This window comes from Ictalurus punctatus, chromosome 12, assembly GCF_001660625.3.
Source record: "Ictalurus punctatus breed USDA103 chromosome 12, Coco_2.0, whole genome shotgun sequence".
In the NCBI taxonomy this organism is placed as follows: Eukaryota; Metazoa; Chordata; class Actinopteri; order Siluriformes; family Ictaluridae; genus Ictalurus; species Ictalurus punctatus.
In genome coordinates this window covers 9,788,042-9,810,552 of record NC_030427.2, presented here as the reverse complement: position 1 = coordinate 9,810,552, position 22,511 = coordinate 9,788,042, and positions in this window count along the sequence as shown.

The following is a 22,511-nucleotide window of genomic DNA, read 5'->3' as shown; positions in this document are numbered from 1 at the left end:
CAGTGCGCTAACCTTTGCTTAGACAGACGAGTCCTCTGTATCCTTTCTCTGCAACAGATTAACCATAGATGCCAATTTATGGAATTTATTTGGGGTGCATGTAACAGCCTACAAATCTGTGACATCGTACAATTTCCTAACAGCCATATCCCAATTCACAAAATATGTGCATACTCAGCAAAAAAAAGAAACGTCCTCTCACATTCAACTGCAAATTTCTTAACGTGTAAATATTTGTATTAATTCTAAAATATTCAACAACTGAGACATAAACTGAGGACGTTTCACAGGCGTTTGACGAACAGAAATGGAATAGTGAGTCCCTGAACAAAGCGGGGGGGGTCAATATTAAAAGTAACAGTCAGTATGTGGTGACCTCCAGCTGCTTTAAGTACTACAGTGCATCTCATCCTCATGGACTGCATCAGATTTGTCAGTTCTTGCTGTGAGAAGTTACCCCACTCTTCCACCGAGGCGTTTACAAGTTCTCGATCACGTCTGGGGGGATCACACGATTACATGTAATTTTCCACTGCAAGGACAATCCGCTGTCCTTCCTGTCTCCCTGTAGCACTGTCTTAGGCTTCTTACATTACAGACATTGCAGTTTATTGCTCTGGCCACATCTGCAGTCCTCACGCCTCCCTGTAGCAGGTCTATGGCATGTTCACGCAGGTGAGCAGGAACCATAGACATCTTTCTTCTGGTGTTTTTCAGAGTCAGTAGAAAGGTCTCTTTAGTGTCCTAACTTATTGTAACTGTGACCGTAATTGCCTACTGCCTGTAAACTGTTTGTGTCCTAGGGACTGTTCCACAGGTGCATGTACAACAATTGTTTATGGTTCATTGAACAAACATGAAAAACATTGTTTAAACCCGTTCCAATCCAACCTTACCAAGATCTGTAAAGCTTATTTGGATTTTATAAGAGTATCTTTAAAATACAGTCTCCTGAAAAAGGGACGTTTCTTTTTGGCTGAGTATATATATATATATATATATATATATATATATATATATATATATATATATATATATATATATATATATATACACACACACCAAGGCTTGTCCTTGTACTTCAGATGTATTTCTGCAAGCTGGGCTTTGGGTATGACCCTAAAAAATAACACATAACTGCTCACGGTCATTGAAATCTTATTCAGTCAACAGCAATTAAAAGACAGCTCAATTATGAGTAACAGCTCAACATTTTGTTTGGCATTTTTCCATTTTTTAAAAGTTTGTAAATGTTTATAACCAAGTTGGCTCGAATATAGTAACTGCTTTCTGAATTGTAATTCTATCACAAATCATATTCAAAAAAACCACATCTATATAGTTTCACATAAACTATCAGACTTCATGCCGGGTCTGTTAATGCTTCTTATCCTAGTAGGGGTTGCGGTGGAACAGACTTAAAAGCTCAGTCCAGACTTTTCCCCAACCACAGATTCCAGATGTTCACAAACCAACTGTGAGATGTAATATCTTCAGTGGGTTGTGGGTCTGCCCTTGGGTCTCTGTCCAGTGGGACATGCCTGTTTCAGCTCTAGTGGGAACCGAACAGGGAATATCCTTGTAAGGTTCCCTAACCTCTCAATTGGATTCTAACTAATCTTTATTGATGATGTAATTCAAATGGAAGTTTACCCAAACGTTCTATTTGTCAATTTACAGAGAAATTCATCCAAATTAATCAGGAGAAACTTCATCATGCAGAAAGACAATGATCCAAAACACACTGACAACTTAACGACGGACTTCATCAGGGGGAAATTGTGGAAGGTTTTAGACTGGCCAATACAATCACCAGACCTTAACCCAATTGAGCAGCATTTCATCTCCTGAAAAGGAGACTGAAGGGAGAAAAACCCCCTCAAAACAAATAAAAACTGAAAGAGGCTGCAGTAAAAGCCTGAAAAAGCAATCATTTTATTACATCACAGGCTTCATGCAGTAATTGCAACCAAGCAATATGCAACAAAATATTAAGTGTTATTAACTTAAATTTACTTCAAGTCTTACCTATTCCTATACGTTTGCTCGCTTAAAAATTGAGTGGTCTGACACAAAAGGTTCTATGTTTTATGTCGTTTAACACATTTGGATGTAAAATACCAGGAAATAAAAGCTGAAATCCTAAACTCTCGTCTCATATCCATCTTTTGATCTCAAATCCAAATGTCTTTGGTGTAGAACACAAACAAATGACTTGGCCTTGGCATTCCAATAGTTTCGGAGGGAACTGTAGCAGTAATTTGGTGTAGGCGAGCTTGTGTCATTTATGCCCATCCATATGGACAAAACTTGTACAGTTGAATATCAAAGCTAATCAAGCTGATTTGAAAATAGCATTGGAGTTCTGGGCAGCTTCTGCTTTATTCCAGACCACCAGGCCTCCTCAATGAAGAGAGAGATGTCGAATAGCAGGGAACAGACAGGGAGGTGGTGAGTGCTGAAGCTCTCTTACAAGTAGTGAAAGGAAGACATGGAAAGTTAACTTAGAAGAACGTGGAGTTTCAGATGTGGTCTTTCTCCCAAACTTCAGTTATTTTATAAGTCCATTTAGCATAGGCACTGCAAACAGGCCAGCATGAGCTGGTTTCCAGAATGTCTCAAAGTCAATCTCTCTCTCTCTCTCTCTCTCTCTCTCTCTCTCTCTCTCTCTCTCTCTCTCTCTCTCTCTCTCTCTCTCTCTCGGGGCTGCACACGCCCTGGTTGGCACAATTGTGCACTTGCACCTTTTGTAGATTTCGTGGTCCTTAAATCAGTCCTTTCATCCCTGCTGTTCACCATTAGCATATTTAATTGCCAGGTAAAAAATCATTTGCTTACAATCCGTGTAATTATTTGATTGTACAGTAACCGTGAGGAATCGGAAGAAGAGAGCGAGAGAGGAAGAGGGATGAAACGAGGGAGCGCTGGAGAACGAGAAGAAAGAGGAGCTCAGCAGCCAAAACAACACATCAAAGCATGAGCTTTGATGCCGATTTCATATGGCATTAATGGTTCATGAAGGAAAGAGATTGCCTTTAGGAACATCTTCCTCATAATCCCACCAACAATCTCAGTGCAGCATAAACATTAATAGAGAGAATGGAGGGGGGGATTGAACCCATCTCTCATAATCCTGTCAACAATCACCAGTGAATGCATAAACATGGGAAACTTCTGCCAAAGAAAGAAAAGTAGAGAAAAACAAAGAGACAGAGCAAGACAGAAAAGTGGTGGGATTCTGGGATGTTTTGGGGGATTTACTGGTTTCTGATCAAGTCAGCATCCACAGCATATTAATATTAAATATGAAATATCGATATTAGTTAATACTGACTGACTTTAAAGTGCTATAGCTCTACATCTGCGCGAAAGCTGCATTTAGCTGTAGCATCCCGTTCCCTATCAGTCCTCTCATCTTTTTTTTTTTAAATAAAATTCTTAATAACAGCTGTGTGTGTTTAGAAATCCAGAATATTTATTCATTCATTCATTCATCTTTAGCAGCTGCTTTATCTTGGTCAGGGTTGGTGCATTGGATCCAGAGCCTATCCAGCTGGATTTTAAAAAAAATGTCTTGATCGAAAACACTGTCTCACCAGCAGAATGAAAACATTACTAGCCTGAGATTTGTGTGTGTGTACCTGCTCATTTACTGTGGTATCAATCATGATCGTGAAATTTTTTTTACTGTTTACTGTTTAATATTTGCAGTACAATATAGTATTGGCATCGACAAGAAGCTGAGCGTGTTCTCTTTACAGTACTGTATAAATCTATTTTAAAAAATCTGCTTCTGGGTCGAATTTAATTCAACACGATGGAATTGATCAGACGTCTCATGTTTTGTGTGCGCGTGTTTAATCCCGTGCACGATTCTGCTGAGGCAAGCTTTTACATCATTCTTTCAGTTTAACGTTTAGATTTTTAAATGCCTGGAATCTTTCCAGAAAACATTATTTCTTATTTACTGCATGTGGCCACGGATCAAAGGTATGAATTTAATGCTGATATATGATCTACAGTTACAGAAGCCAAACACCTATCTTAAATTCCCTTCTTGGAGCGAGATGAGATCGAATGCGTTTCGATTCAGTTTATTAGTTTGGCGAATTTACGAGTCACAACTGAGGTAAAATCGAATCTAAGACTACAGAAGAGCAGCCAAAGGGTAAAGGTTTTGTTTAAGGGGTTCTTTCTGACCATCCTGGGATAAGATCTCAGAACTTTATGGCCACTAGCACTGAACCTCAGATACCAACGCCTCACTGGAGACGCACTAGTGCCAAAAACACTTCATATAAAATGTTAGAAGTGCTGGTGTGGTGTTTTAAATGGTGCAAGGACTGTGAGGGTCAAAAGACAAAGAAAAAGAAGTTGCAAGAAAAGTTATGAGCGCTATGCAGAACGTATTCTCTCACACATATCTGAATCATGTGTGTAATTCTAGCAAAAAAAAAAAAAGATCTGACATCTTTCGATGTACTGAGAGAAGAATGGAAAACTTGTTCAGGCAAATCTCACTTATGATGGAAGCCTAATGGTAGTTTTTGGTATACGGTAGGCTTTTCTGAATCCTCAGTTAAAGGTACTTTGTGAAATTAAGCTCTAAGTAAGGAATAAAACATAACATGTGCTTTAAGAGAAAAATATTCAACAACTGAATGGTGTGATGCTCCAGAAGTTGGTTATTATCCAATAATAGTATGTCGCAAAGTGTATAACCCGTCTTATAACTCGGAATTATGCCAAGGTTACAGTTATTAATGAGCACTTATAGTTTTAAATATTTAGTTCCCTCACAAGCCTCTTCTTTTTTCTTTAAAAAAAAAAATGAAGCTAGTCATCACGTTTGCATCACACCTCAAGGGTTGAGGGTTCGATCTCCTCTTCCGCCCTGTGTGCATGGAGTCTGCATGTTCTTCCCGTGCTTTGGGGGTTTCCTCCGGGTACTCCGGGTTCCTCACCCAGTCCAAAGACATGTATTGTAGTCTGATTGGCATGTCTAAATTGTCCATAGTGAGTGAATGGGAGGGTGAATCTGTGTGTGATTGTGCCCTGCGATGGATTGGCGCCCCGTCCAAGGTGTCCCCCACCTTGTGTTCCTTGGGATAGGCTCCAGGCTCCCCGCAACCCTGTGTAGGATAAGCTGTATGGAAAAATGATGGAAGCATGAATGAAACCATAAGCGCAAACTTCTCTGTCCTGAAGACTTTCCTGTCGTGGCAAGACATACTGACTTTTACAAAGCATTGACACTGGAGACTCCTTCCATAAACTTAAAAGAAACGTCTCCTTACAGAAAAGAACATGTTTTATCAATCTGTTTCTTATTATTTCCTCTGAATGAGTTCTTGTTATAGAAACAATAACATATTACACTGAGTGCATTAATATAAACATGCGATTTGTCCTGCAGCCAGAACCACTGTCTGAGTACCTTCTGACCAATCAGCCATCAAGAATGCAACAGCGCTATGGTATAAATCCGGGACATTTCTTTTCGAGAATACTGTTTCAGAAGAAAGAATTTGACAGCGTTTTCTCTTTATTTCTCTACACCAAAATCTGTTTAAAAAATGATAGATATACATACAGGTTTTGTTATCAATTTGCAATGTGAACATGATATACATATGACACAGCTATCTATTCATCATCAGTGGTGCTTGTTTACTGAATCTAAATTTTACTTTCTTCTGTATTCCATTTAAAATCCATCTTCAGAGCAATTGTTTCCTTTCTCAACATTCCTCTGTCTTCCCAGGCCCAATCTGGAGTGGATGTGCATTCTTCTATGATTATTTTAACAAAATGCCCCCTCACTCCCCAAGCAGGCTTGCCTACTCCCATCCCTGGGCGGATTTGGTCACTTTTTTGCCTTAACCACCGTAAACAACAAGAACAATTTATCTGACAGGAGACATGTTTACTGAAGCAGAGCCACAGCCATTTTTAGCCACCTCTTTTCGTTCGGTTACCACGGCATTCTCTGATCTCTGTATTATTGGATGTTCCCCTGTGGTTGCTGTGGGTTCTGCGTTCTTCCCCATTGTTCTCAAAGCAGCACGGATTCAGAGAATTCCATCTTCGGCTCGTAGATTCGATAACAGGATTTTTATGGTGTAGAAAGTCCCACATTCCAGTCGGACCCGCAACACAGAGCGCTTTGTCACGAGATCGATGTGTTTGGCCTGGGCTGACATATACTTTCGCGTTCAGTGCCCCAGTACCGGCTGGTTTTGGGCAATGCAAACTACAGGGGCCTTCGAATGGCAGTAATGCCGTCCTAAGACCACACAAACTCAGTGACTTCGGTGCTGGTCAGAGCTAGTTTGTGGTGCTGCTTCAGCAATTTCTGACCAGGCCTTTAAACTGCGAAGGGAATTTATACATGTTTTGTTTGACTTGCTTTTTTGCGTGTCCTCTTTTGCACCCCGTGATATGCAATGCACAATTTAGTCCTTCCCCCGAGCCAAGTATAACTTTCCATAACACAAAAGCAGTTGCGTATTTTTCAAATTCCTCACTTTGATGTGGTCAGGATGAAGTCTTCTTCTAAAAACCGCCCCTTTCTGGATCACAAGCTGGGCGTTGGACCATTTGTGAGACATGTCCCTTGATAGATTAATCACTAAGCTTGCAGTCAATGCCAAACTATCATTGCATTTCGCTTCTTTACCCAAAAGTTAATGAAAGACCTATCTAGACTTCTCTAATGCTTCCTTTAAGAGAGAAAGATTTAACATGTTTGGTGTGTCTCGTGTTGGGTGGCACCGTTCTGTGCATGCCTATTCTACCACAGACTGGCTTCCCTCACGCAGCCATTGGGTCTGTGGTCTTACCACTCCTGGTCTGGCTTTCGGCCAGACACCGCTCCTCAGCACATACACACACACATTCCCATTCAGACCACAGTTTGCTCGGGTAACCTTAAAAACTTGCCCTTCTGAACCTTGTTTTATTTATCCAAGTTGTATATTATCTAAGAATGCTACTATTTCCTTAATGATGTTTAATGGCAGGTGGGATGGAGGCTGGTCCTTCATAAGCTTTTACAAGCCACAATAAGTAAACTTCTGAGGTCACTGGTAAACGCTAAGAAAATATAAGTGCCTTTACTTTACAACATGGACCACACAAGTGCTCGTGGCTTTAGGTTCAAATTTAGCAAATAACAAAGGTGGTTAGCTTTATGACCCAATTTAAAAATAAAAACTGCAATAAGCCCACCTAGTATTATCTTTAGTTTTGCTTGTCTATGCTGCTTTGCTTTCTAATCATAGTAGGAATTAGCATGGAGAACAGAATTTTGAGGCATTGGTGAGGCCTGATGTTTCCTTCTCGATGGTTTAGTAATTTACAGACCCAATTTAATAAACGTGTTTGGTCGTGAGTAGAGATTGGTGGTATTAGAAAGCATAGCGTGTGTGACCATGAGACATGCTCACAGCCGGTTTAGTACTACAGCAACTAGAGACCACTGATGACCAATTTTTAAAAAAAAAAATTAAATCTCAGAGTATGAGATCTTGTACAGTGTGACAAATAACAATCATAAAGGACCTCTATAATGTAGTGTACAAGCAAAATAAATTAATATATTGTCTATTGTGCAAACTGTATGGTCAATTATCACACATTTGCATCAAAACACATTGATTAGCGCACTACTATTATTTGTACCTAAATGGGATCATATAATAGGAAATATAAATTTCAAGCTTTATTTATTTGGTTAGTTATATTTGCCTTGTAGCTCCAGAGCAAAAACTAAAGACGCTAACTTCTAACACCAAACATGTCTTGGCTGATAGACTAAATTTGGTTACCATCCCAGTTCCTGGGAACATTTTTCATTTTCCTCTAATCTAACACACCTAATTCAAACCATCAGTTAATTATCAGCATCTTTGGGAGATTGATGCTGGTTACGGTTGTTCAGACTGGAAAAACATGAAAATCTGAATGAGTATGAAATATCCGGACCTGGGACTAAAGCTTTATACAAGCATCATTTTAGAGATCGTACCGTGTTCTTTCCCTGATCTCGCAACCAGGCAGAAAACTAAGCTTGTGTGATAGAAGCCCAAGGTAGGTTTACACAGAAAGAGCTAAACATCACTGGCTGATGTTTAAAGCTTGTAATTAAATTAGAATCACTTTAAACTGACATTAAATGACGGATAATCACGCGGCTGAGACGGTTCATTGAGAAAAACATTTCAACAAAGACTTAGAGTGGCCTTTTGTTTATAGTCTCCAAAATCTCCCCTGAGCACCTGGGTGTGAGAGCTTTTATGGGTTCCCAGCACTGACTCCAAACACACATAGAACTAAAGTACATCCTTATTTCACCATTTTTGTTATTTACCACAATAGCACCTGTTTGAAATTGGGCTTTACCAAAAAAAAAAAAAAAATCCAGCTGTAAACCATTTCATTCAACACCCACCAGCGATAAACGGATTCGAAAGCCCAATGACTCAGCTAATGAATAATATATCTCGCTTGTGCTAAGTGCATTTTAATGGTGAGAAAGCTTGCACCGCATACAAACCCTGATGTGAAAGAGACACAATATGTCGGTGTTTCGGTAAACAGAGGGGGGAAAGAACAGTCGTAGCTGGAGGATGATGAACAGTTAGCCACCAGAAATCAGCCTTATGACACTTAAATAAGCAAATAATTCCAGGCCAGTGTGACCTTTTCTGTTTCAACTGCTGTGAAAGATTATTATCTAATCAGCCAATCACGTGGCAGTAACACAATGCATAAAATCATGCAGATACAGGTCAAAAGCTTCAGTTAATGTTCACATCAAACATCAGAACAGGGGGAAAAAATGTAATCTCAGTGACTTTGAGCGTGGCATGGTTGTTAGTGCCAGATGGCCTGGTTTAAGCTAAACTCCTGAGATTTTCACACATAAAAGGCTATGGAGTTTACACAGAATGGTGCGGAAAACAAAAAACACCCAGCGAGCAGAAGTTCTCCAGAGAATGCCCAGACTGGTTTGACCGTACCGTTTTAATTTTGAAACTTGGAGAGTTTTACTGAAGCACATGTCTTTACCATATTTAAGAATGAGAAGGTATTGTGATATTGAAAGACGTTTATTTAATCACCGTTTCCACAGATGCCGTACTGTTGGCACCTATTAAAGAAGCAGGGTGGCCCCGCCATCTAAATCCCAGTCTAAGCTCTGGACACACATATCTTGAAGTCGTACGTGTAGAGCTTATCAGCTCACAGATCATCTTTTGACACGCACAGTAGTGTACTTGATAAAATGACAACCAGGCCTATAAACTGAAATAAATTGAATAGTTTTGCATGAAATGTACAGTATTAGTGGCTTTTAAAGATCTTGCCATTTATATAGTTAGTTTCATTGCATTCGTTGAATTTTCAACAATAATTCAATATATATTGGATCAGGAAACGAAGGAAAAATAAAGCTTCCACTTTCGTACTTTTGTTACACCACATGTGGCTCTGTGGTTCTTTATGATGATCATGGAAAAGTAGGCTAAGCTCTTACAGGGACAACAAAACATTGAGAGAGAAGGAAAAGTGAGAGAAACAGAAAGGCATATGGTCCTAGTTTGGTGGTATGATTAGAGGCAGACTTGCATGTTCTCTTTGACAAACAGGAAATAAACATTCATAACTGTGTTTGCCTGTTCCAGCGCACATGTTCGATTATATATATATATATATATATATATATATATATATATATATATATATATATATATATATGTGCGCCTCTGTAAGCAAGTCTTACAAAACTCCTTTAGCCTTTTGAAAATTGTGATCACTATGATTTCACAACCCTCACCTTCATGGTCTTTCATATCTTTGCTGCTTTGAGAATGTTAAATAGTTAAATACCTATTTATTTAGCAGACGCTTTTATCCGACTTGAAAGTAAGGCCGAATCTAATCCGATAACTTAATGATTTTGTGAAACGACACGCATCCCTGAGTGAAGAAGCTAAACTTAATCACTGCGAGCTGTTCTTTTCACTTCTTTACTGCTTAACATTACATACTGGTTTTAATTTTGCGCTATATAATAGTGTATCAACTTTAGCAAAGACAGCCACCTAGTTAGCAAAAAGCACCAATGTGTTAATGTTCGCCAGGCGAAATTTGCTTACGTCCAGCACTAAATACAGCATCTGATGTAGCCAGGTTTGTTAGCAAGCCAGCTAATGTTAGGTGAGCTATTTTGTTGCACAATCTAAACTTTGGGCCATATGCAATGTTAGCATGTCTTGCAAGCTGGCTGAGTCTGTTGGCAAACACACAAGATTAGTTCATTTGCACACCATGAAGTGATTTACCTTAAACCTCTGCAGTGACTATATCTCGCTCTAAATGTTCACTGTGTTGCAGAGTCTGAAAGGTTTTCTTATTGAAAACCAGCAGACAAAAGACAGCAAAGTTCCAGAATGCAATGCAGTTATGGCGGAGACTCACCTCGGCTAGTCAGTAGTTTATGAGATGATAAGCACAGTGGCATTGATGGCAGTATTAGCCTGAATGTTGAAGCTGATCTGTTTAAGCGGAGTGTACAGATGAGAAGGTGCGAGAACAGAACAGACGAAATGATGAAAGTACTGCTGCATCACTCTGTTTGGGTAGAGATGACGAGCCAATGAGGTTACAACCTTCAACATTCTGAAGGTTGTGGCCAGAGAAGTGTACAAAAGATATCAGATGCATTTTATCCCATGGGCAGAGCATTTGCTAGCTAGCTACTGTTAGGTGAACTATTTAATTGTGTAATTAAAGGAACAATCCAGCATGAATGACTTGCATGTTGATCTTAATAATTAGCAGGTGATCTTCAGTGGTGGCCAAGAGTTATAGTGGTGCTTGAAAGTTGTGAACCCTTTAGAATTTTCTAGGTGTGTCCAAAAATATGACCAAAAACATCGTCAGATTTTCACACAAGCCGTAAAAGAGAAAGGAGAACCCAATTAAACAAATGAAGCAATAATATTATACTTGGTCATTTGCTTATTAAGGAAAATGAGGCAGTATTACATATCTGAGTGGCAAAAGTATGTGAACCTCTAGGATTAGCAGTTTAATTTGAAGGTGAAATTAGAGTCAGGTGTTTTCAATCAATGGGATGACAATCAGGTGAGAGAGAGCGCCTTGTTTTACTTTAAGAAAAGGGATCTATCAAAGTCTGAGCTTCACTATACATGTTTGTGGAAGGGTATCATGGTACAGACAAAGGAGATTTCTGAGGACCTCAGGAAAAGAGTTGTTGAAGCTCATCAGGCTGAAAAACAGAAAAACAATCTCTAAAGAGTTTGGACTCCACCAATCCAGTCAGACAAATTGTATAAAAATGGAGGAAATTCAAGGCCATTGTTACCAAAGACCACTGTAACCATTGTTGACCAGCAAAGATCCCTTCAAGAGTACGACGTGTAATAGGTTTCCCTGCCTTGTTGCCAGAGTTCCCTGGGATAAGCAGTACAGAAAATGAATGGATGGATGGGTTAAGGGCCCTGAATAGATCCTAACTGACTGTCTGACAGTCCTGACCTATAATCTGATTAGCAATGATTCTTAACTATGATTCTTCTGTGTCTCTTCGCAGAGCTCTTGGCTGCTATCTTAGCAATGTCTTCAGTGTCTATCCTCTGAGACTGCAAAGCTAACACGGTTTGGAAGGCAACTTACTTTTATCATGCTGTTTAATGGGAGAACCTTGTTATAGAGCGTCTGGTAGTATTTCCCAACCCACCCTGCTGTAGATGGTAGCTCAGTGGTTAAGACACTACCAACCTGCCACTGCTGAGCCCTTGAGCAAGGCCCGTAACCCTCAGTTGTATAAAATGCTCAGTTGTATAAAAGGAGATAAATGTAACTCGGTCTAGGATAAGGACGTCTGCCAAATGACATAAATGTAACTGTAACCCTCAGTGGGGTGAAATCCACCACGGTCCCCACTTCTACAACTCAGTGGCATTGTGGCTTGGTGATGCTGCAGGGTTGAGAGAGACGATAAGGCCATAGAAAGAAAGAAAGATTTGCGGAATCACCAAGGGCACTTTATTTGCTCTGTCTCAAATGTGAGTGTGCATAGAGGAAGTTGAGGTATTCTCTCTCTCTCTCTCTCTCTCTCTCTCTCTCTCTCTCTCTCTCTCTTTAGCCTTAGCAAACCATGTGCATAGTATTTTTCAATAAATTTTTTAACAGTTTAATACGTACGATAACTGTGTGATACCATGCAACTTTGATAATGGAACCTCAATGCTGTAACAATATCAGACACTTTTTCCCCCGGTATAACACCACTTTCTGCACTACACACATCAGCCATGGTGTAATCAAACTGTCAGTTTGTACAATGATTTTTCCTAGGCAGATTAGTGTTCAAGGATGACTGACTTTCTCTTTTTAGGAATCACAACACACCGTCACCTCATGGTTAAACATATTGAGAGAATTCCTCTGCCTTGAGAATTCTCTTCAACCTGTGGTAACGCCATTATTAATAAACTTACCATTATTAATAAGCTCACCAACTTTTAACCTAATCATGTAGGTTTCCAGGCAACTAAATTATGGGATTAGCCAGCATTTTGCAGATTTTATTTGTCTGGTGGTATAGCTAATGAATTTGTGATTTGCCAACTCCTGCAGAGTCTCTGATTTCTCTCACCTGTTTATAGAGTCTCGGGGTCAGCAGAGAATAGAGCTTTTCCTCTGAGCAGTTGTATTGACAGCTGCCAGTATTACAAGAGAACTTTACATGTTCTGACTTTACAGATGCAGCTTCCCATACGAGGCATCCTTAGCAAGTTTACAAGATATTTAAGGTAAATACTTGATACAGAGGCATATTGTGCATTCAAATCCTCCTGGGAAGTTCGTATTTACGAGTTGGGAAGTCGCAATCATGACATCGGGTGCGTTCAAGTCATTTTGGTCAGAGCAAGATGGCGGAGCACCTTCTCTTAATTAACTACAAAAAAAATACAGCAAGGTTTTCTTTAACTCTAGAAAATGAAAATCAAAGAATGTGTGTGTTTTGCGTTTTAATGTTTTTAATCAATTTATGAAGCCACTGTAAACTTTATCGTAACATGTTATATCGTAATTGTACAAAGCTATTGTATTTCGTGCAAGCAACTGGTTTTCTGTATCAACAAACACTATAAAATTACAGAGAGATAAAATAAAAAATCTGTGAACAAAAAGCCTGTGTAACGTCGCAAATCAAACCATTTCTCTCCTATAGGTGCTTAAGTGTTAACCATTTTGCTTGTATTTCAATAACCTGCTGCATACGCCAGACACATAACAAATGAACTCAGCTTCTGATATCATTCTGATATCAAACATTCGATATCAACAGATTTACCGTTTAACTACAAACGCTGCACCCATTGATTCAGTCAATTGTCCAATTAATTTTGAGCCTGTGAAAATTGTGTGTGGAAAGGGGGAGAGATACACCTTTGTGTTAAACCACTTGAATTAGAAATAGAATTTTGAAAATTGTCACTGTTCCAATACTTATGAGCCTGTCTGTATATAAGGAACTGTGCAAAAATACCAGAGTACTTCTGTGGTCCATTTACTTTTTATTATTATTATTATTATTATTATTATTATTATTATTACAACCAAATTAAATGAGGAAAGATAGCTCTAGTTCTTTTTCGTTACTCTTCTCACTCCCTTTTTTTTTTTTTTTTTTTTTTTTTTTTTTTTTTTTACATTTACACATTATTGTAGTCTTTTAGGTTACCTTTTTAAATGCATTTAACGTATGTGACATTTTTAAATGGGTGATGTGCCTCAAAAAAGATGACTGGTTCCAAAGCGGAAGTACATATATTCATATTCATAATTTTGCCTGCGTACACCACCACAACGGATTTGAAATGAAGCAATCGAGATGTGATTAAACAGCTACCGAATGCAAATTCAACTCTCGGAATCAACTCCAGACCTTTTATCTGCTTAATTTGTCATGAAATAACCAGGAAACAGGCCACACCTGGCCATGAAACTACTTATCAGTCAACAATTACTTTTGAGCCTGTGAAAATGTAAAGGGACTCTATATATAATATATACAGGTAATATATATACATACATACAGGTAATAGGGTATTACCTGGAATTAAAGGCCAGTTCAGACTTGTCGCCTAATCCAAAGACGTGGGAAAGGGTATTAAAGTTCATGCGCTACAGTGTCAAACTGGAGGCCATCTTTAACACGTGTCCATAGGAAAACTTAAGCTGCATGGGAAAACAATTATCAAATCATGTTTTTCATTATGCTGGAAGGCATTTAAAAGTTTATAGATATTAAGAGCCCACATCATCGTAACATTATTAAGTTTCAGTATGGGAATAACTACAGCATGACCTATTTCCAGGAGCAAAACAAGCAGTAAAAGGAGAGAGATGAACATATAAGGCTCTCGCAGTTGCCACAAGTAGAGACATTTCTTTGATGTGCACTGTATCAAAGGATTACCAATTTAGAACTGTTTGAACTCCGTCGTATCTTCTGTTCTCCTTCAGCGTGCTTTGTGAAACAAGCAAAGCATGAATTTCAGAAAGCGCTGGCTTTCTTCACAGATGCGAAGGCTCTATGTGATGTAGCACGCCACGTCTTTCAGAAATGATTCATCTTCCTTTCTGAACAAGCGTCATCTTTTCATTAGGCTCCACATCAAGCTTTGGAGAGAGTCCAAAAAGAAAGGAGAAAAAATAATGTGGAACAATAGAGGACAAAAGAAGTCAAAAGGCCAAACTAGCCTTCCTTCTTGAAAATGTTGAAACTAGCGTCTCAGATGGGTAAAGGAAATCAAAGGACTTTTAAAAAAAAAAAAAAAAAAGCCTTGAAATGTCGAGACTGGTGTAAAAAAAAAAAATGCAGGAGATAAGAGATCAGAAGGCGACTTTGGTGCCACTTCAAAGCATTGCTTTGAGAAACTGGGTTAGCGGCCAGCTGATACACCAGAGTGGTGTGTTTTTAGCCGGCAAGTTTGAAAATTAGCAACAAGCAACAAGGAGGTTAGTTCAGACTAAAGGTTACTCAAGGTAATGGGTCAGCGCCAAGATAACTTTTTTGGGCCGTCTCCACATCTTACAAGGCGTTTCTCGCTCTTGATATGGCCGAACGCTGGCCGGCTTTGAAGTTAACGCTAGGCGCTAGAGCTGTGGGAGCTTCTTCTCTTTATTGGGGCCTGTCAGAGGCATGCTGCGCACCACAGCTAGCTTTAACTCATTAAAACCTAACACGCAAAGCACACACTGATGGAGCACACAGAGAGAGAAAGCACTGAGAGACAGATCTGTCATCTTGTCTCTAAACTGGTCAGGATTTAATATACCTGGGTGACTGCATGTGGGACTCTTTTTCTGTGTAGTCACAAGCCGAAACTTTCCACCTATCACGTTGGTAACATCAGATATTTTAGGTTAGTTTTTTTTTATATTGAAGGTTTATGTTATTTTTTGAATGTATCACTTTATCAGTCAATTTAGTGATGGATCAGTTATCAAAATAATCTCATATTATATATATATATATATATAGTTACAGTGGTAGAAATCACAAACCTCCATTATCAAAGTTAGATTTATTATAAGTTCTTATCCAGTTTAATCGAATGGGTTTAATTCACATCTCATTAACTCAAAAAACAAGTCAGCTTACAAATATTGTCAACTTGGGTATAACGTGTTGTGTCAGTGGAAAGTTCAAGAATTTTTTATTTTTTTTTAACGACCTATAGCTCTGATAAATTGCCAAAAATATTAGAAACTGTGCACATTTAAATAATGGGCCTAATATTTATGTTTTAATATTTAATATATATATATATATATATATATATCACTAATATCTAATATTAAAGTGCATGGTGGCACGATGGTTTGCCTCACACCTGCAGGGTTGGGGGCTGGATTCCTGCGTCTGCCCTGTGCGTGCAGAGTGTGCATGTTCACCCCATGCTTTGGGGGTTTCCTCTGGGTACTCTGCTTTCATCCCCCAGTCCAAAGACATGCGTTGTAGACTGATTGGCATCCAAATTGTCCTTAGTGTGAGAGTGTGTGCGCGATTGTGCCCTGCGATGGGTTGGCACCCCACCCAGTGGATGGATGGGCATCTGATATTTATATATAAGTTGAATTATGAAATAAACATGCTCTGCAATTTATACTATATCATTTAATTTACCATTCCCTTGCTGATTTTTTAAACTTTTCATTTACACTTGTCACTTCCAATCTTGTTATAATGTTGTTTAACCCGCACAGTCGCCGTAGCATCCAATCAGCAGACAACTTTACCTGTGTCACGTAAATCCTCCTCCCTCACGCAAGGAGTTGTGGGAAATATTAGCTGAAAAAGTGTCCGTGGATCCACACTTTGAAAATTTACTGGAAATAGTAGACCGCCCGGGTACTTTGGGGATTCTCATTTCAACATACTACGATTTGTGACTCAATAATTCTAATCTCGAATACTATTTAGGATGGCTATTAGGCGAACTGGGATGCAGCGTATGTTCACACTCACTTTGTTGATTTACACCAGTCGTTTTGTTAGTTTGACCTCTGCACTTTGCACCTTGACGCTGCTTTTGCATTTTATTGCCATAATTATTAAAAAAACCTGTCTACCTGCACTTGCGTCCTGGTCTGCTTACCTGACAGCTTGGACTACTCTCTGTGTGGAGCTTTACATGTTCTCTCTGTTTATACATGGGTTTCCTCCGGGTTCTCTGGTTTTCTTCCAACTCCCAAAAACATGTAGGTGGATTGGTTATGCTAAATTGTCCCTAGGTGTGAACGTGTGTATGGTGTCCTGCGATGGACTGGCGTCCCATTCAGTATGTGTATTCCTGCGTCTCGCCCAGTGTTCGTGGGATTCTCGGTGAGCCTGACCAGGAAAGCACTTACTCAATGAATGAATTAATGAAATTAAAGGTAAAATTATGGTCAACATAGTCACACCCAAAACCCATGATTAAGCCAGACTGAGCAAGTTTTAAAGATGTCATCCCTATCTAGTGTGAACAGAAAGATGCCAGCAAAGCATACTATTCCTGAGGAGAGACCAATCTCTCTGTTGGATTCATTGACGTTGAAGTGTCAGCACTTTTTGAATTGGCAATGATGAAACATGCGCCTTCACCTCTTACGAGTTTGAGTCTTGTCAGCTTGATGGCCAGCCTGCAAATAACTAATCACCTCTAACTCTTTGGAGGGATAAAACATTAACATTCCAGGCTTTCTCAAGATTTCTTTCAGTCACTCTCAGATGCAATACTGAGCTATGTTTCATGGCTGACCTTTACTTTCTTGAGGTTCAAGGAATCATCTTATTAATTGGACCCTCTCCATTTGACTCAGTCAGACATAAAAAAAAGCATGTTGAATAAAAAGCATGAATGCATTCAAATGAGTACAAATGAGAAATGGAGCTTTTATTTCTGTGTATATCCAAGAAGGAGTTTATCCTCAGTCCACCAAACTTCTCCAAAGATTTGTCCTCTTAATCTTTTGTCACGGTTTTTGCGACGCTTTTGTCACTGCATCAAGGCTGCAGCCATAAGAACAAAAACCTAAGTCCTTGTTTTGGAGCGAGTTGTGTGCCAAGGTCTTTGAGATAGAAAGAAGAAAGCAAGATTTGGTAGACAAACACGAGCGGAAAATGTTTGTTCAGCCTCTTTAATGAGGTCACAGGAAAAGCTACAAAGAATATGCGACCAATTATTTCATTCTCTCTTTCTTTCTCTCGCTATTGCTTTGCTTTTTTTTTTTTTCCCCTCATTCTAATCTCTAATCTCCCATTGTTCCAGAGCAACACAAAGGACCGCGACATCAAAAACGGACGACTATCAATCTATCAAATGCACACCACGCTTCCCTTATACAGCGTATAAACTAGAGCGCAAGAGAGAGAAAGGAAAAAAGAGGAAGCACAAGCAAGTCTGAGGAGAAAATCAAGACAAAGTTAGACGCCATGCCCCAGTCATATAACAATTCCTTTGGCTTTGAACTTAAAAACGTCACAACATCAAATGCGTCCTGAGCAATAAGCCACGAAGACACGCGAGACCTCGGATACTTTTGTTTTCATCCGTGCACCGCTGATAACCTTTATTAATCTTGAATTTTGGAGTCGCATCCCTTGCTTTGAAGCTCCGGTTGTTGCTTTCCTGTTGTTGTTTTTAGGTTTTGGGGTTTTTTTTCCACAGAATGCAGGTTGTGGTTGAGAGATAAAACACTTCTGAGCCATATTAAGACTTGAAAGTCCCTTGGCTATTCACTGGCGCACATTTGATGTTGTTCTTTGCTCCTCGGGCAAATTAGCATATCGTTTTCAAAAGCCGTCTGGTGAACACTATGCACAAGCATGGCACGTTTGCTAAAAGTTGCCACTGATGTGATATTGTGTGGCAGAGTGAGACGTTAAAATGGTGGTATGCAGATTGCGTATAAAGAATGGGGTGTCTTTTTTTTTTTTTTTTGGTGGGGGGAGGGTTCTTTTCCCTCAAAATGTCCCCATTCCTTTTCGCCATCATTCTCGTTTTCTCCTTTTTCTCTTGCCTTCATCCTACTCCTGTCTCCTGCGTTTAGTTTCTTTGAATATTGAATGCGAACGTTCCTTAACTTTGTGTTTGCAATGCTGTCAGCCCCCATATCCGCAAAAAAAAAAAACATTCTCCACTGACACAAGGGCCAAAATTTCTCCTTAGCTACCGGAGGCTTTCTTCTCGTGAAGAGAAGCAAGAGATGCATTGAAAGGCTGTGAGAAGCTCAGCACTAGCGCCGAGTCTGCGAATCTATCATTGATCTATTATTAATTCCTTCATGTCTGATTGCAGCTCAGTCAAACAAATTGTGCAGATGATGCTTTCGAGACAATCTATCAATCTCATTTCAGCCACTTTGCCTGATTATTATTATTATTATTATTATTATTTTATTTATTTTTTTTTTTTCATTATTTTCTTTCAGGATAGTTTTAGGATGATGTGATCAATTCATTTTGATGCTGACAGTTGACTCACAGTGACAGATGGGTTTTGATCAGGTCATGACCAAGTCCCCAAAATGGGCCTTTAATGTGTGTTTGGAGATGGGGGGTTATCGGAGCAGATGAAAGACACCCCAGGATGGGGGATCTGTCTGTTCCAACCCCTCATTATTAATGCTAATACATGGCGCTAGTGGCTTTGATGTCAAGTGCACAATAGTCGATATGATGGACGTACAGGCTTGCATGTGTGTGTGTGTGTGTGTGTGTGTGTGTGTGTGTGTGTGTAGCAGGGTACAAGAGAACAGTGGGAAATCACTGATCAATCATGGCCTATTTCTGATTAATGCAGAAAGAGAGCGATAATAAGAAATATATGCAACAACCTTAATAGATAAGAGAACTAGTGCAAAACTAGGCGCAGTTAGACTAGAGACTAGCAGGGGGGAAATAAGCACACTAGAGGAACCAGGAGAACTAGTGCAAAAAATAGACACAAAGGTAGGAGAACTAGTGCAGAACTAGACACAAAAGTATAGAGACCAGGGATAAAACAAGGAATCTAGGGGAACCACGAGAACTAGTGCGAAATTATAAACAAAAGAACTGGCAACAAAAAAAAAAATACACACACACACACACACACACACACACACAAGGACACTAGTGGAACTAATGCAAAACTAGACACAAAAGAACTAGAGCTTAGCCCAAAGAAAAACCAAGGGCACTAGAGGAACCAGGAGAACTAGTGCAAAATTAAACACAAAAGGACAAGAGACTAGCAACAGGAAAAAAGGGACATTAGGAGAACCAGGCAAATTAGCACAAATCTAGACATTAAAGTAATAGAGACTAGTGACACAACAAGGACGCTAAGGGGAACTGGTGCAAAACCAGACACAAAAGTAGGAAAGACTAGCAGACTAGTCTAGAACTAGTGCAATAGGCATAAAAGACACAAAAAGATTACAGCCAAAAAAAACAACACACACACACACACACACACACACACACACACACACACATGGACACTAGAGGAACTAGTGCAAAACTAGACAATAGGGTACTTTTTCTAGCTAGGGGAAAAACCAAGGACCCATCGGGAACCGAGACTCATCAAATATATACTTCCATACTTCCTACTTAACACTGAGACATCATTCATTATATTTCAAATTAAACAGTGCTGTGGAAATGTTAATCAAGCTTGCATTAAGCTTATTGGCTTCATAAATCCAATTGAAGGTAGAGGTCTAGGTCATTGAGTAACATCTGTCCGGCTGAAACGCTATTGTTCAACTTTCACGTCTCCCATTTGCCGTTATTAGCATATCAATGCTAACAGTTGACACCTGGTTTTGCTCTATGAACAAACCACTACAATGAGGCAAGAGGTCAGTCATCTTCCTGTCAAATCTGTCAGCAGAAAGGTTTCTGAACAGCAATAAGCCGGGCGTCAGCTGGAGTGGCGTTGCGTTTAGCGTTGTTCAAGCATATGTTGCTAGCGCATTGTGTGGGGGAGGAGAGGGGGGGCGGGCTGCGAGTTTCATATTCATTCACAGCTGGAGATGATGATCCTCCCCTTGGCTTCCTCACCGCTTTCGTCTCTCATATTCCAGAGAGGAAAGCAACAACGAAGGAAAAAATAAGAAAGAAAGAGGGGGGAAAAAACACCAGAGCGTGCTTTTATCCACCTCAAAGCTAGAGGCCTTTTGAGCCAGCCTCAGATACTTAGCGCCTCTCTGCATTGTTCTATTTCGAGACGTCGCTTCTTTTCTGCTTGAGTACTGTATGAGGAACAAAGCGAAATCGCCCCTTCCATCACATTCTTCTGTCACTTCTTTCTTAGCTGGTGGGCGAAAAAACATAACTTCCTCAGATGAGTTTTCTGTCAAACTTACTTTAGTAGCTCGTATCTTACTTTGGAAAAGAAGTAAAATTGATGTTTGGAGGAAACTAGAGGCCTACGGGCCTACAGTACTGCAGGAGGGCTTGACTTGGGGCTGGAAATCAAATAAAAACATTAACACTCTTATCCCGGTTCTGACAAATGTGTCTGTTTTATTACTTCTCTTTCCACTAAGGGTACACATACATTTACAGGGGTTTAGTCAGGAGTGGAAATCAACACACATACTCATACACTTTCTACCCAACAAATCTGAGTAAAATTTACCAGCCACTTTATCTTGGTCTGCACTTATATAGCGCTTTTATCCAAAACACTTTACACTGTGTCTCATTCACCCATTCACACACACCAAGGTGCTAGCTTGCCATCAGGAGCAATTTGGGGTTCAGTGTCTCGCCCAAGGACACTTCGGCATGTGGAGTCATGTGGAGCGGGAATCGAACCGCCAACCCTACGATTAGTGGACAACCCGCTCTACCACCTGAACCACAGCCACAGCCGCCCATCTGTCTTCTACCTTTACTGAAAAAAGTGTGTCAATATTATAAAGCTCTTAGCTTGATGAGTTCTCCTGCCAGTTTATGGGAATTGTAATTGTGCACTCATTTGCCTCGCACTTCAAGGGTTGAGGCTTCAATCCCCACCTCCGCCCTGTGTACCTGGACTCCCTAGTCCAAAGACATGAATTGTAATCTGATTGGCTTCTCTAAATTGTCCATAGTGTGTGAATGTGTGTATGATTGTGCACTGCGATGGGTTGGCGCCCTGTCCAGGGTGCTCCCCGTCTTGTGCCATGAGTCCCCTGGGATAGGCTCCAGGCTCCCCAGAACCCAGTGTAGGATAAGCGTTATAGAAAATGGATGCATGGGTGGATTGGATGCACTACCACATCACACTCTGGCATTGTATTCTTTTTCTTTTGTGTGTGTGTTATGAGATACTTTATATAAGAGAAAAGATGCAGAATGAAGAAATGGAAGATTTCATAATATCCCAAACTTTTCTTCTTCTTCTTTTTTTTTTTTACACAGCACTGTTTAATACGCAAGTCTGATTACAGTCTGAAAAGGTGTTGATTAACTTTGTATGACAGCATTAAACTGTATGCGGTGCTATTGGAAAATGACTAAAGTGCATAACTCTGAATATCTTAGGCAGTATGGTGGACAGTCTTCAGAAGAACGGTGGTAGCTCAGTGGTTTCGCCCTTGGATTTCTGATAGGAAAGTCATGAGTTCAAATCCAAGCACCACAAAGCTGCCATTGCTAGCTTCTTTAGCAAGGCCTTTAACTCTCAACTGCTCAAATGAGATAAATATAAGTTGGCTCTGGATGGCATCTGTAAAATGCCATAAATGTAAATGGAGGAAGGTTTCTCGACAATGATTTCAGTATATGACGTCATGTCAACAGTAAATAAATAAAATATCTTTTTGCTAATTTAAATGAGTTTAGTTGTAGTATGTAGTTTAGACCAATCAACATAGACACATTCGTTTATTAAATCTATAACACAGTTCACTGTTTGGAGAAATGTTAGTTGGCTTTTTGCACA